The sequence below is a fragment of the Eucyclogobius newberryi genome, unplaced genomic scaffold (genome assembly GCF_026437365.1).
Source record: "Eucyclogobius newberryi isolate DKJ021-1_F unplaced genomic scaffold, fEucNew1.0.hap1 SCAF_21, whole genome shotgun sequence".
Lineage (NCBI taxonomy): Eukaryota > Metazoa > Chordata > Actinopteri > Gobiiformes > Gobiidae > Eucyclogobius > Eucyclogobius newberryi.
The window spans coordinates 6,048,134-6,064,751 of NW_027315846.1; the positions used below are offsets into that span (position 1 = coordinate 6,048,134).

The 16,618-nt window shown below is 42.2% G+C and overlaps 1 protein-coding gene and 8 non-coding genes across 9 annotated transcripts in view; all 9 read right to left on the reverse strand.

The window, feature by feature from the left end:
- The window catches only part of LOC140370980 (cyclin-K-like), a 143,814-nt gene that overhangs the window by 95,699 nt on the left and 31,497 nt on the right, over positions 1-16,618 (reverse strand). The window lies entirely within an intron of this gene.
- trnam-cau (transfer RNA methionine (anticodon CAU)) lies at positions 166-238 on the reverse strand. The gene has a single exon. It is a non-coding gene; the product is annotated as a tRNA-Met (tRNA).
- Positions 2,280-2,352, reverse strand: trnam-cau (transfer RNA methionine (anticodon CAU)). The gene has a single exon. It is a non-coding gene; the product is annotated as a tRNA-Met (tRNA).
- Positions 4,396-4,468, reverse strand: trnam-cau (transfer RNA methionine (anticodon CAU)). The gene has a single exon. It is a non-coding gene; the product is annotated as a tRNA-Met (tRNA).
- Positions 6,511-6,583, reverse strand: trnam-cau (transfer RNA methionine (anticodon CAU)). The gene has a single exon. It is a non-coding gene; the product is annotated as a tRNA-Met (tRNA).
- On the reverse strand, positions 8,625-8,697 carry trnam-cau (transfer RNA methionine (anticodon CAU)). The gene has a single exon. It is a non-coding gene; the product is annotated as a tRNA-Met (tRNA).
- Positions 10,739-10,811, reverse strand: trnam-cau (transfer RNA methionine (anticodon CAU)). The gene has a single exon. It is a non-coding gene; the product is annotated as a tRNA-Met (tRNA).
- On the reverse strand, positions 12,855-12,927 carry trnam-cau (transfer RNA methionine (anticodon CAU)). Its single transcript has one exon. It is a non-coding gene; the product is annotated as a tRNA-Met (tRNA).
- Positions 14,970-15,042, reverse strand: trnam-cau (transfer RNA methionine (anticodon CAU)). Its single transcript has one exon. It is a non-coding gene; the product is annotated as a tRNA-Met (tRNA).

The following is a 16,618-nucleotide window of genomic DNA, read 5'->3' on the forward strand; positions in this document are numbered from 1 at the left end:
TTACTTACAAATGACAATAATCACAGTTTTAACACATAAATTATTGGTGACAGCCTGTGTTTCAATCATTACTGGGCCTGATATTGTGAAACGGACTAAAAATCACCACTTTTATGACAGAAAGTGCCAGAACGTGGGTAAAGATCAGCTCAGTAGCAAAACTCGTGCCCCGTGTGAGGTTTGAACTCACGACCTTCAGATTATGAGACTGACGCGCTGCCTACTGCGCCAACGAGGCCTGGACCAACAAGGTATTACTAACAGAGCAGTTCCTGAATGCAGGTTTTTCATAGTTTTGGCCGGGTCGTGACTTATACTTATATTTATACTTACATAAATAAGTATCAACTCACTTTGCACCAGTAACTGACAAAACTGTCCAGGAGATCATCACCAGTCTGAGTTCATCTACATGCTGCCTCGATGTGTTACCCACCAGATTTCTAAAGTCTGTGCTGAAGAGTTTGTTAGCACCACTCACTCACATAGTCAACATGTCGCTTCAATCTGGAACATTCCCAATGTCTTTGAAAACTGCGGTTATAAAGCCTCTCCTAAAGAAGAGCAGTCTTGATGCCGCAGTACTGAGTAATTACCGGCCCATCTCCAATCTAACATTTTGGGGCAAAGTCCTTGAAAAGGTTGTTTACAACCACTCACAGATTTCCTCTTAATAGACAACTCATTTGATGTTTTTCAGTCAGGTTTTAGACCTCATCGCAGCACTGAGACTGCTCTTGTCAAGGTGACAAATGACATCCGCCTGAACACTGACACGGGCAAAACCTCAGTCTTAATTCTGTTAGATCTGAGTGCTGCTTTTGACACTGTCGATCAAGGGATCCTCTTACAGAGACTAGAGGACTGGGTGGGCATCACTGGCACTGCCCTAAACTGGTTAAGGTCCTATCTGGAAGACAGGAAGTACTTTGTTGAAATTGGTAGCTGTGTCTCAGACCACATGACCCTGACCTGTGGAGTGCCCCAAGGGTCAGTCCTGGGTCCCCTTCTGTTCAACCTCTACATGCTGCCGTTAGGTCAGTTGATACGCAGTGAAAATGTGTCCCATCACAATTATGCAGACCACACTCAGATCTATGTTTCACTGTCGGCAGGTGAATAGGGACCAGTGGATTCACTCTGTCACTGCATCCAACAGATCAGTTTGTGGATGCAAAACAACTTTCTCCAGCTGAACTCAGACAAGACTGAAATAATCGTCTTTGGCCCACAGAAACAAAGAGAAAGTGTTAGCGGTCACCTCCAGAGTCTGGCTCTAAAACCTACGAATCAAGTTAGAAATCTGGGGGTAATAATGGACTCAGACTTGAATTTAACAGCCACATCAAATCAATAACATCAGCAGCTTTTTACCATATAAAAAACATTGCCAAACAAACCAGATTTGGAGAGACTTATCCATGCGTTTGTCTCCAGTAGATTAGACTGTAACAGCTGCTCACTGGCCTCTCCAAACGAGCTGTAAAACAGCTGCAGTACATCCAGAACGGTGCTGCTCGGGTCCTGACTAGAACCAGGAAGTACCATCACATTATTCCTGTTCTCAGGTCTCTGCACTGGCTCCTGTGGCTCAGAGAATAGACTATAAAGCAGCTCTGCAAACAAGGTTATTTTTTGTTGTTATGTTTTTTAAAATGGGTTGTGGGCCGGATTAAATCACTTGGCGGGCCTGATTTGGCCCGCAGGCCTCATGTTGAATAGCCCTGATGTAAACGTTAAACAAATCACGATCAGTTCCTTTAATTGCTGTGAAAAAACAATAATATTGAAGACCATTTTAGCAGAATAATAAACCCTTTTGAACCGTGTTTAAAATAATCAAAAGATACAGCATTAGGATCATAAAGAGTCACAGATATGTCATTACTGTTCTATCTTCTGCCGCGTAAACGTTTCAAAACTGACGAAAAAATACTCCATAAATTTACCCACGATAACTAATGAACCCAAAAGACATGATGTATATTTCAAGTCAAGAAAATACAATTTACAGCGATATTTCATTCCTGAAATGTATGTATTTCCAAAACGTATTTGTAAAGGCCTAAACCAGGGTTGCCAGATCACAAAAAATAAGTAAATAAAACCAACAATTACTTACAAATGACAATAATCACAGTTTTAACACATAAATTATTGGTGACAGCCTGTGTTTCAATCATTACTGGGCCTGATATTGTGAAACGGACTAAAAATCACCACTTTTATGACAGAAAGTGCCAGAACGTGGGTAAAGATCAGCTCAGTAGCAAAACTCGTGCCCCGTGTGAGGTTTGAACTCTCGACCTTCAGATTATGAGACTGACGCGCTGCCTACTGCGCCAACGAGGCCTGGACCAACAAGGTATTACTAACAGAGCAGTTCCTGAATGCAGGTTTTTCATAGTTTTGGCCGGGTCGTGACTTATACTTATATTTATACTTACATAAATAAGTATCAACTCACTTTGCACCAGTAACTGACAAAACTGTCCAGGAGATCATCACCAGTCTGAGTTCATCTACATGCTGCCTCGATGTGTTACCCACCAGATTTCTAAAGTCTGTGCTGAAGAGTTTGTTAGCACCACTCACTCACATAGTCAACATGTCGCTTCAATCTGGAACATTCCCAATGTCTTTGAAAACTGCGGTCATAAAGCCTCTCCTAAAGAAGAGCAGTCTTGATGCCGCAGTACTGAGTAATTACCGGCCCATCTCCAATCTAACATTTTGGGGCAAAGTCCTTGAAAAGGTTGTTTACAACCACTCACAGATTTCCTCTTAATAGACAACTCATTTGATGTTTTTTCAGTCAGGTTTTAGACCTCATCGCAGCACTGAGACTGCTCTTGTCAAGGTGACAAATGACATCCGCCTGAACACTGACACGGGCAAAGCCTTGGTCTTAATTCTGTTAGATCTGAGTGCTGCTTTTGACACTGTCGATCATGGGATCCTCTTACAGAGACTAGAGGACTGGGTGGGCATCACTGGCACTGCCCTAAACTGGTTAAGGTCCTATCTGGAAGACAGGAAGTACTTTGTTGAAATTGGTAGCTGTGTCTCAGACCACATGACCCTGACCTGTGGAGTGCCCCAAGGATCAGTCCTGGGTCCCCTTCTGTTCAACCTCTACATGCTGCCGTTAGGTCAGTTGATACGCAGTGAAAATGTGTCCCATCACAATTATGCAGACCACACTCAGATCTATGTTTCACTGTCGGCAGGTGAATAGGGACCAGTGGATTCACTCTGTCACTGCATCCAACAGATCAGTTTGTGGATGCAAAACAACTTTCTCCAGCTGAACTCAGACAAGACTGAAATAATCGTCTTTGGCCCACAGAAACAAAGAGAAAGTGTTAGCGGTCACCTCCAGAGTCTGGCTCTAAAACCTACGAATCAAGTTAGAAATCTGGGGGTAATAATGGACTCAGACTTGAATTTTAACAGCCACATCAAATCAATAACATCAGCAGCTTTTTACCATATAAAAAACATTGCCAAACAAACCAGATTTGGAGAGACTTATCCATGCGTTTGTCTCCAGTAGATTAGACTGTAACAGCTGCTCACTGGCCTCTCCAAACGAGCTGTAAAACAGCTGCAGTACATCCAGAACGGTGCTGCTCGGGTCCTGACTAGAACCAGGAAGTACCATCACACTATTCCTGTTCTCAGGTCTCTGCACTGGCTCCTGTGGCTCAGAGAATAGACTATAAAGCAGCTCTGCAAACAAGGTTATTTTTTGTTGTTTTGTTTTTTAAAATGGGTTGTGGGCCGGATTAAATCACTTGGCGGGCCTGATTTGGCCCGCAGGCCTCATGTTGAATAGCCCTGATGTAAACGTTAAACAAATCACGATCAGTTCCTTTAATTGCTGTGAAAAAACAATAATATTGAAGACCATTTTAGCAGAATAATAAACCCTTTTGAACCGTGTTTAAAATAATCAAAAGATACAGCATTAGGATCATAAAGAGTCACAGATATGTCATTACTGTTCTATCTTCTGCCGCGTAAACGTTTCAAAACTGACGAAAAAATACTCCATAAATTTACCCACGATAACTAATGAACCCAAAAGACATGATGTATATTTCAAGTCAAGAAAATACAATTTACAGCGATATTTCATTCCTGAAATGTATGTATTTCCAAAACGTATTTGTAAAGGCCTAAACCAGGGTTGCCAGATCACAAAAAATAAGTAAATAAAACCAACAATTACTTACAAATGACAATAATCACAGTTTTAACACATAAATTATTGGTGACAGCCTGTGTTTCAATCATTACTGGGCCTGATATTGTGAAACGGACTAAAAATCACCACTTTTATGACAGAAAGTGCCAGAACGTGGGTAAAGATCAGCTCAGTAGCAAAACTCGTGCCCCGTGTGAGGTTTGAACTCACGACCTTCAGATTATGAGACTGACGCGCTGCCTACTGCGCCAACGAGGCCTGGACCAACAAGGTATTACTAACAGAGCAGTTCCTGAATGCAGGTTTTTCATAGTTTTGGCCGGGTCGTGACTTATACTTATATTTATACTTACATAGATAAGTATCAACTCACTTTGCACCAGTAACTGACAAAACTGTCCAGGAGATCATCACCAGTCTGAGTTCATCTACATGCTGCCTCGATGTGTTACCCACCAGATTTCTAAAGTCTGTGCTGAAGAGTTTGTTAGCACCACTCACTCACATAGTCAACATGTCGCTTCAATCTGGAACATTCCCAATGTCTTTGAAAACTGCGGTCATAAAGCCTCTCCTAAAGAAGAGCAGTCTTGATGCCGCAGTACTGAGTAATTACCGGCCCATCTCTAATCTGCCATTTTGGGGCAAAGTCCTTGAAAAGGTTGTTTACAACCACTCACAGATTTCCTCTTAATAGACAACTCATTTGATGTTTTTTCAGTCAGGTTTTAGACCTCATCGCAGCACTGAGACTGCTCTTGTCAAGGTGACAAATGACATCCGCCTGAACACTGACACGGGCAAAGCCTTGGTCTTAATTCTGTTAGATCTGAGTGCTGCTTTTGACACTGTCGATCATGGGATCCTCTTACAGAGACTAGAGGACTGGGTGGGCATCACTGGCACTGCCCTAAACTGGTTAAGGTCCTATCTGGAAGACAGGAAGTACTTTGTTGAAATTGGTAGCTGTGTCTCAGACCACATGACCCTGACCTGTGGAGTGCCCCAAGGATCAGTCCTGGGTCCCCTTCTGTTCAACCTCTACATGCTGCCGTTAGGTCAGTTGATACGCAGTGAAAATGTGTCCCATCACAATTATGCAGACCACACTCAGATCTATGTTTCACTGTCGGCAGGTGAATAGGGACCAGTGGATTCACTCTGTCACTGCATCCAACAGATCAGTTTGTGGATGCAAAACAACTTTCTCCAGCTGAACTCAGACAAGACTGAAATAATCGTCTTTGGCCCACAGAAACAAAGAGAAAGTGTTAGCGGTCACCTCCAGAGTCTGGCTCTAAAACCTACGAATCAAGTTAGAAATCTGGGGGTAATAATGGACTCAGACTTGAATTTTAACAGCCACATCAAATCAATAACATCAGCAGCTTTTTACCATATAAAAAACATTGCCAAACAAACCAGATTTGGAGAGACTTATCCATGCGTTTGTCTCCAGTAGATTAGACTGTAACAGCTGCTCACTGGCCTCTCCAAACGAGCTGTAAAACAGCTGCAGTACATCCAGAACGGTGCTGCTCGGGTCCTGACTAGAACCAGGAAGTACCATCACACTATTCCTGTTCTCAGGTCTCTGCACTGGCTCCTGTGGCTCAGAGAATAGACTATAAAGCAGCTCTGCAAACAAGGTTATTTTTTGTTGTTTTGTTTTTTAAAATGGGTTGTGGGCCGGATTAAATCACTTGGCGGGCCTGATTTGGCCCGCAGGCCTCATGTTGAATAGCCCTGATGTAAACGTTAAACAAATCACGATCAGTTCCTTTAATTGCTGTGAAAAAACAATAATATTGAAGACCATTTTAGCAGAATAATAAACCCTTTTGAACCGTGTTTAAAATAATCAAAAGATACAGCATTAGGATCATAAAGAGTCACAGATATGTCATTACTGTTCTATCTTCTGCCGCGTAAACGTTTCAAAACTGACGAAAAAATACTCCATAAATTTACCCACGATAACTAATGAACCCAAAAGACATGATGTATATTTCAAGTCAAGAAAATACAATTTACAGCGATATTTCATTCCTGAAATGTATGTATTTCCAAAACGTATTTGTAAAGGCCTAAACCAGGGTTGCCAGATCACAAAAAATAAGTAAATAAAACCAACATTACTTACAAATGACAATAATCACAGTTTTAACACATAAATTATTGGTGACAGCCTGTGTTTCAATCATTACTGGGCCTGATATTGTGAAACGGACTAAAAATCACCACTTTTATGACAGAAAGTGCCAGAACGTGGGTAAAGATCAGCTCAGTAGCAAAACTCGTGCCCCGTGTGAGGTTTGAACTCACGACCTTCAGATTATGAGACTGACGCGCTGCCTACTGCGCCAACGAGGCCTGGACCAACAAGGTATTACTAACAGAGCAGTTCCTGAATGCAGGTTTTTCATAGTTTTGGCCGGGTCGTGACTTATACTTATATTTATACTTACATAAATAAGTATCAACTCACTTTGCACCAGTAACTGACAAAACTGTCCAGGAGATCATCACCAGTCTGAGTTCATCTACATGCTGCCTCGATGTGTTACCCACCAGATTTCTAAAGTCTGTGCTGAAGAGTTTGTTAGCACCACTCACTCACATAGTCAACATGTCGCTTCAATCTGGAACATTCCCAATGTCTTTGAAAACTGCGGTCATAAAGCCTCTCCTAAAGAAGAGCAGTCTTGATGCCGCAGTACTGAGTAATTACCGGCCCATCTCCAATCTAACATTTTGGGGCAAAGTCCTTGAAAAGGTTGTTTACAACCACTCACAGATTTCCTCTTAATAGACAACTCATTTGATGTTTTTCAGTCAGGTTTTAGACCTCATCGCAGCACTGAGACTGCTCTTGTCAAGGTGACAAATGACATCCGCCTGAACACTGACACGGGCAAAACCTCAGTCTTAATTCTGTTAGATCTGAGTGCTGCTTTTGACACTGTCGATCAAGGGATCCTCTTACAGAGACTAGAGGACTGGGTGGGCATCACTGGCACTGCCCTAAACTGGTTAAGGTCCTATCTGGAAGACAGGAAGTACTTTGTTGAAATTGGTAGCTGTGTCTCAGACCACATGACCCTGACCTGTGGAGTGCCCCAAGGGTCAGTCCTGGGTCCCCTTCTGTTCAACCTCTACATGCTGCCGTTAGGTCAGTTGATACGCAGTGAAAATGTGTCCCATCACAATTATGCAGACCACACTCAGATCTATGTTTCACTGTCGGCAGGTGAATAGGGACCAGTGGATTCACTCTGTCACTGCATCCAACAGATCAGTTTGTGGATGCAAAACAACTTTCTCCAGCTGAACTCAGACAAGACTGAAATAATCGTCTTTGGCCCACAGAAACAAAGAGAAAGTGTTAGCGGTCACCTCCAGAGTCTGGCTCTAAAACCTACGAATCAAGTTAGAAATCTGGGGGTAATAATGGACTCAGACTTGAATTTAACAGCCACATCAAATCAATAACATCAGCAGCTTTTTACCATATAAAAAACATTGCCAAACAAACCAGATTTGGAGAGACTTATCCATGCGTTTGTCTCCAGTAGATTAGACTGTAACAGCTGCTCACTGGCCTCTCCAAACGAGCTGTAAAACAGCTGCAGTACATCCAGAACGGTGCTGCTCGGGTCCTGACTAGAACCAGGAAGTACCATCACATTATTCCTGTTCTCAGGTCTCTGCACTGGCTCCTGTGGCTCAGAGAATAGACTATAAAGCAGCTCTGCAAACAAGGTTATTTTTTGTTGTTATGTTTTTTAAAATGGGTTGTGGGCCGGATTAAATCACTTGGCGGGCCTGATTTGGCCCGCAGGCCTCATGTTGAATAGCCCTGATGTAAACGTTAAACAAATCACGATCAGTTCCTTTAATTGCTGTGAAAAAACAATAATATTGAAGACCATTTTAGCAGAATAATAAACCCTTTTGAACCGTGTTTAAAATAATCAAAAGATACAGCATTAGGATCATAAAGAGTCACAGATATGTCATTACTGTTCTATCTTCTGCCGCGTAAACGTTTCAAAACTGACGAAAAAATACTCCATAAATTTACCCACGATAACTAATGAACCCAAAAGACATGATGTATATTTCAAGTCAAGAAAATACAATTTACAGCGATATTTCATTCCTGAAATGTATGTATTTCCAAAACGTATTTGTAAAGGCCTAAACCAGGGTTGCCAGATCACAAAAAATAAGTAAATAAAACCAACAATTACTTACAAATGACAATAATCACAGTTTTAACACATAAATTATTGGTGACAGCCTGTGTTTCAATCATTACTGGGCCTGATATTGTGAAACGGACTAAAAATCACCACTTTTATGACAGAAAGTGCCAGAACGTGGGTAAAGATCAGCTCAGTAGCAAAACTCGTGCCCCGTGTGAGGTTTGAACTCACGACCTTCAGATTATGAGACTGACGCGCTGCCTACTGCGCCAACGAGGCCTGGACCAACAAGGTATTACTAACAGAGCAGTTCCTGAATGCAGGTTTTTCATAGTTTTGGCCGGGTCGTGACTTATACTTATATTTATACTTACATAAATAAGTATCAACTCACTTTGCACCAGTAACTGACAAAACTGTCCAGGAGATCATCACCAGTCTGAGTTCATCTACATGCTGCCTCGATGTGTTACCCACCAGATTTCTAAAGTCTGTGCTGAAGAGTTTGTTAGCACCACTCACTCACATAGTCAACATGTCGCTTCAATCTGGAACATTCCCAATGTCTTTGAAAACTGCGGTCATAAAGCCTCTCCTAAAGAAGAGCAGTCTTGATGCCGCAGTACTGAGTAATTACCGGCCCATCTCCAATCTAACATTTTGGGGCAAAGTCCTTGAAAAGGTTGTTTACAACCACTCACAGATTTCCTCTTAATAGACAACTCATTTGATGTTTTTCAGTCAGGTTTTAGACCTCATCGCAGCACTGAGACTGCTCTTGTCAAGGTGACAAATGACATCCGCCTGAACACTGACACGGGCAAAACCTCAGTCTTAATTCTGTTAGATCTGAGTGCTGCTTTTGACACTGTCGATCAAGGGATCCTCTTACAGAGACTAGAGGACTGGGTGGGCATCACTGGCACTGCCCTAAACTGGTTAAGGTCCTATCTGGAAGACAGGAAGTACTTTGTTGAAATTGGTAGCTGTGTCTCAGACCACATGACCCTGACCTGTGGAGTGCCCCAAGGGTCAGTCCTGGGTCCCCTTCTGTTCAACCTCTACATGCTGCCGTTAGGTCAGTTGATACGCAGTGAAAATGTGTCCCATCACAATTATGCAGACCACACTCAGATCTATGTTTCACTGTCGGCAGGTGAATAGGGACCAGTGGATTCACTCTGTCACTGCATCCAACAGATCAGTTTGTGGATGCAAAACAACTTTCTCCAGCTGAACTCAGACAAGACTGAAATAATCGTCTTTGGCCCACAGAAACAAAGAGAAAGTGTTAGCGGTCACCTCCAGAGTCTGGCTCTAAAACCTAAGAATCAAGTTAGAAATCTGGGGGTAATAATGGACTCAGACTTGAATTTAACAGCCACATCAAATCAATAATATCAGCAGCTTTTTACCATATAAAAAACATTGCCAAACAAACCAGATTTGGAGAGACTTATCCATGCGTTTGTCTCCAGTAGATTAGACTGTAACAGCTGCTCACTGGCCTCTCCAAACGAGCTGTAAAACAGCTGCAGTACATCCAGAACGGTGCTGCTCGGGTCCTGACTAGAACCAGGAAGTACCATCACATTATTCCTGTTCTCAGGTCTCTGCACTGGCTCCTGTGGCTCAGAGAATAGACTATAAAGCAGCTCTGCAAACAAGGTTATTTTTTGTTGTTATGTTTTTTAAAATGGGTTGTGGGCCGGATTAAATCACTTGGCGGGCCTGATTTGGCCCGCAGGCCTCATGTTGAATAGCCCTGATGTAAACGTTAAACAAATCACGATCAGTTCCTTTAATTGCTGTGAAAAAACAATAATATTGAAGACCATTTTAGCAGAATAATAAACCCTTTTGAACCGTGTTTAAAATAATCAAAAGATACAGCATTAGGATCATAAAGAGTCACAGATATGTCATTACTGTTCTATCTTCTGCCGCGTAAACGTTTCAAAACTGACGAAAAAATACTCCATAAATTTACCCACGATAACTAATGAACCCAAAAGACATGATGTATATTTCAAGTCAAGAAAATACAATTTACAGCGATATTTCATTCCTGAAATGTATGTATTTCCAAAACGTATTTGTAAAGGCCTAAACCAGGGTTGCCAGATCACAAAAAATAAGTAAATAAAACCAACAATTACTTACAAATGACAATAATCACAGTTTTAACACATAAATTATTGGTGACAGCCTGTGTTTCAATCATTACTGGGCCTGATATTGTGAAACGGACTAAAAATCACCACTTTTATGACAGAAAGTGCCAGAACGTGGGTAAAGATCAGCTCAGTAGCAAAACTCGTGCCCCGTGTGAGGTTTGAACTCTCGACCTTCAGATTATGAGACTGACGCGCTGCCTACTGCGCCAACGAGGCCTGGACCAACAAGGTATTACTAACAGAGCAGTTCCTGAATGCAGGTTTTTCATAGTTTTGGCCGGGTCGTGACTTATACTTATATTTATACTTACATAAATAAGTATCAACTCACTTTGCACCAGTAACTGACAAAACTGTCCAGGAGATCATCACCAGTCTGAGTTCATCTACATGCTGCCTCGATGTGTTACCCACCAGATTTCTAAAGTCTGTGCTGAAGAGTTTGTTAGCACCACTCACTCACATAGTCAACATGTCGCTTCAATCTGGAACATTCCCAATGTCTTTGAAAACTGCGGTCATAAAGCCTCTCCTAAAGAAGAGCAGTCTTGATGCCGCAGTACTGAGTAATTACCGGCCCATCTCCAATCTAACATTTTGGGGCAAAGTCCTTGAAAAGGTTGTTTACAACCACTCACAGATTTCCTCTTAATAGACAACTCATTTGATGTTTTTTCAGTCAGGTTTTAGACCTCATCGCAGCACTGAGACTGCTCTTGTCAAGGTGACAAATGACATCCGCCTGAACACTGACACGGGCAAAGCCTTGGTCTTAATTCTGTTAGATCTGAGTGCTGCTTTTGACACTGTCGATCATGGGATCCTCTTACAGAGACTAGAGGACTGGGTGGGCATCACTGGCACTGCCCTAAACTGGTTAAGGTCCTATCTGGAAGACAGGAAGTACTTTGTTGAAATTGGTAGCTGTGTCTCAGACCACATGACCCTGACCTGTGGAGTGCCCCAAGGATCAGTCCTGGGTCCCCTTCTGTTCAACCTCTACATGCTGCCGTTAGGTCAGTTGATACGCAGTGAAAATGTGTCCCATCACAATTATGCAGACCACACTCAGATCTATGTTTCACTGTCGGCAGGTGAATAGGGACCAGTGGATTCACTCTGTCACTGCATCCAACAGATCAGTTTGTGGATGCAAAACAACTTTCTCCAGCTGAACTCAGACAAGACTGAAATAATCGTCTTTGGCCCACAGAAACAAAGAGAAAGTGTTATCGGTCACCTCCAGAGTCTGGCTCTAAAACCTACGAATCAAGTTAGAAATCTGGGGGTAATAATGGACTCAGACTTGAATTTTAACAGCCACATCAAATCAATAACATCAGCAGCTTTTTACCATATAAAAAACATTGCCAAACAAACCAGATTTGGAGAGACTTATCCATGCGTTTGTCTCCAGTAGATTAGACTGTAACAGCTGCTCACTGGCCTCTCCAAACGAGCTGTAAAACAGCTGCAGTACATCCAGAACGGTGCTGCTCGGGTCCTGACTAGAACCAGGAAGTACCATCACACTATTCCTGTTCTCAGGTCTCTGCACTGGCTCCTGTGGCTCAGAGAATAGACTATAAAGCAGCTCTGCAAACAAGGTTATTTTTTGTTGTTTTGTTTTTTAAAATGGGTTGTGGGCCGGATTAAATCACTTGGCGGGCCTGATTTGGCCCGCAGGCCTCATGTTGAATAGCCCTGATGTAAACGTTAAACAAATCACGATCAGTTCCTTTAATTGCTGTGAAAAAACAATAATATTGAAGACCATTTTAGCAGAATAATAAACCCTTTTGAACCGTGTTTAAAATAATCAAAAGATACAGCATTAGGATCATAAAGAGTCACAGATATGTCATTACTGTTCTATCTTCTGCCGCGTAAACGTTTCAAAACTGACGAAAAAATACTCCATAAATTTACCCACGATAACTAATGAACCCAAAAGACATGATGTATATTTCAAGTCAAGAAAATACAATTTACAGCGATATTTCATTCCTGAAATGTATGTATTTCCAAAACGTATTTGTAAAGGCCTAAACCAGGGTTGCCAGATCACAAAAAATAAGTAAATAAAACCAACAATTACTTACAAATGACAATAATCACAGTTTTAACACATAAATTATTGGTGACAGCCTGTGTTTCAATCATTACTGGGCCTGATATTGTGAAACGGACTAAAAATCACCACTTTTATGACAGAAAGTGCCAGAACGTGGGTAAAGATCAGCTCAGTAGCAAAACTCGTGCCCCGTGTGAGGTTTGAACTCACGACCTTCAGATTATGAGACTGACGCGCTGCCTACTGCGCCAACGAGGCCTGGACCAACAAGGTATTACTAACAGAGCAGTTCCTGAATGCAGGTTTTTCATAGTTTTGGCCGGGTCATGACTTATACTTATATTTATACTTACATAAATAAGTATCAACTCACTTTGCACCAGTAACTGACAAAACTGTCCAGGAGATCATCACCAGTCTGAGTTCATCTACATGCTGCCTTGATGTGTTACCCACCAGATTTCTAAAGTCTGTGCTGAAGAGTTTGTTAGCACCACTCACTCACATAGTCAACATGTCGCTTCAATCTGGAACATTCCCAATGTCTTTGAAAACTGCGGTCATAAAGCCTCTCCTAAAGAAGAGCAGTCTTGATGCCGCAGTACTGAGTAATTACCGGCCCATCTCCAATCTAACATTTTGGGGCAAAGTCCTTGAAAAGGTTGTTTACAACCACTCACAGATTTCCTCTTAATAGACAACTCATTTGATGTTTTTCAGTCAGGTTTTAGACCTCATCGCAGCACTGAGACTGCTCTTGTCAAGGTGACAAATGACATCCGCCTGAACACAGACACGGGCAAAGCCTCAGTCTTAATTCTGTTAGATCTGAGTGCTGCTTTTGACACTGTCGATCATGGGATCCTCTTACAGAGACTAGAGGACTGGGTGGGCATCACTGGTACTGCCCTAAACTGGTTAAGGTCCTATCTGGAAGACAGGAAGTACTTTGTTGAAATTGGTAGCTGTGTCTCAGACCACATGACCCTGACCTGTGGAGTGCCCCAAGGGTCAGTCCTGGGTCCCCTTCTGTTCAAGCTCTACATGCTGCCGTTAGGTCAGTTGATACGCAGTGAAAATGTGTCCCATCACAATTATGCAGACCACACTCAGATCTATGTTTCACTGTCGGCAGGTGAATAGGGACCAGTGGATTCACTCTGTCACTGCATCCAACAGATCAGTTTGTGGATGCAAAACAACTTTCTCCAGCTGAACTCAGACAAGACTGAAATAATCGTCTTTGGCCCACAGAAACAAAGAGAAAGTGTTAGCGGTCACCTCCAGAGTCTGGCTCTAAAACCTACGAATCAAGTTAGAAATCTGGGGGTAATAATGGACTCAGACTTGAATTTTAACAGCCACATCAAATCAATAACATCAGCAGCTTTTTACCATATAAAAAACATTGCCAAACAAACCAGATTTGGAGAGACTTATCCATGCGTTTGTCTCCAGTAGATTAGACTGTAACAGCTGCTCACTGGCCTCTCCAAACGAGCTGTAAAACAGCTGCAGTACATCCAGAACGGTGCTGCTCGGGTCCTGACTAGAACCAGGAAGTACCATCACACTATTCCTGTTCTCAGGTCTCTGCACTGGCTCCTGTGGCTCAGAGAATAGACTATAAAGCAGCTCTGCAAACAAGGTTATTTTTTGTTGTTTTGTTTTTTAAAATGGGTTGTGGGCCGGATTAAATCACTTGGCGGGCCTGATTTGGCCCGCAGGCCTCATGTTGAATAGCCCTGATGTAAACGTTAAACAAATCACGATCAGTTCCTTTAATTGCTGTGAGAAAACAATAATATTGAAGACCATTTTAGCAGAATAATAAACCCTTTTGAACCGTGTTTAAAATAATCAAAAGATACAGCATTAGGATCATAAAGAGTCACAGATATGTCATTACTGTTCTATCTTCTGCCGCGTAAACGTTTCAAAACTGACGAAAAAATACTCCATAAATTTACCCACGATAACTAATGAACCCAAAAGACATGATGTATATTTCAAGTCAAGAAAATACAATTTACAGCGATATTTCATTCCTGAAATGTATGTATTTCCAAAACGTATTTGTAAAGGCCTAAACCAGGGTTGCCAGATCACAAAAAATAAGTAAATAAAACCAACAATTACTTACAAATGACAATAATCACAGTTTTAACACATAAATTATTGGTGACAGCCTGTGTTTCAATCATTACTGGGCCTGATATTTTGAAACGGACTAAAAATCACCACTTTTATGACAGAAAGTGCCAGAACGTGGGTAAAGATCAGCTCAGTAGCAAAACTCGTGCCCCGTGTGAGGTCTGAACTCACGACCTTCAGATTATGAGACTGACGCGCTGCCTACTGCGCCAACGAGGCCTGGACCAACAAGGTATTACTAACAGAGCAGTTCCTGAATGCAGGTTTTTCATAGTTTTGGCCGGGTCGTGACTTATACTTATATTTATACTTACATAAATAAGTATCAACTCACTTTGCACCAGTAACTGACAAAACTGTCCAGGAGATCATCACCAGTCTGAGTTCATCTACATGCTGCCTCGATGTGTTACCCACCAGATTTCTAAAGTCTGTGCTGAAGAGTTTGTTAGCACCACTCACTCACATAGTCAACATGTCGCTTCAATCTGGAACATTCCCAATGTCTTTGAAAACTGCGGTCATAAAGCCTCTCCTAAAGAAGAGCAGTCTTGATGCCGCAGTACTGAGTAATTACCGGCCCATCTCCAATCTAACATTTTGGGGCAAAGTCCTTGAAAAGGTTGTTTACAACCACTCACAGATTTCCTCTTAATAGACAACTCATTTGATGTTTTTCAGTCAGGTTTTAGACCTCATCGCAGCACTGAGACTGCTCTTGTCAAGGTGACAAATGACATCCGCCTGAATACAGACACGGGCAAAGCCTCAGTCTTAATTCTGTTAGATCTGAGTGCTGCTTTTGACACTGTCGATCATGGGATCCTCTTACAGAGACTAGAGGACTGGGTGGGCATCACTGGCACTGCCCTAAACTGGTTAAGGTCCTATCTGGAAGACAGGAAGTACTTTGTTGAAATTGGTAGCTGTGTCTCAGACCACATGACCCTGACCTGTGGAGTGCCCCAAGGGTCAGTCCTGGGTCCCCTTCTGTTCAACCTCTACATGCTGCCGTTAGGTCAGTTGATACGCAGTGAAAATGTGTCCCATCACAATTATGCAGACCACACTCAGATCTATGTTTCACTGTCGGCAGGTGAATAGGGACCAGTGGATTCACTCTGTCACTGCATCCAACAGATCAGTTTGTGGATGCAAAACAACTTTCTCCAGCTGAACTCAGACAAGACTGAAATAATCGTCTTTGGCCCACAGAAACAAAGAGAAAGTGTTAGCGGTCACCTCCAGAGTCTGGCTCTAAAACCTACGAATCAAGTTAGAAATCTGGGGGTAATAATGGACTCAGACTTGAATTTAACAGCCACATCAAATCAATAACATCAGCAGCTTTTTACCATATAAAAAACATTGCCAAACAAACCAGATTTGGAGAGACTTATCCATGCGTTTGTCTCCAGTAGATTAGACTGTAACAGCTGCTCACTGGCCTCTCCAAACGAGCTGTAAAACAGCTGCAGTACATCCAGAACGGTGCTGCTCGGGTCCTGACTAGAACCAGGAAGTACCATCACATTATTCCTGTTCTCAGGTCTCTGCACTGGCTCCTGTGGCTCAGAGAATAGACTATAAAGCAGCTCTGCAAACAAGGTTATTTTTTGTTGTTTTGTTTTTTAAAATGGGTTGTGGGCCGGATTAAATCACTTGGCGGGCCTGATTTGGCCCGCAGGCCTCATGTTGAATAGCCCTGATGTAAACGTTAAACAAATCACGATCAGTTCCTTTAATTGCTGTGAAAAAACAATAATATTGAAGACCATTTTAGCAGAATAATAAA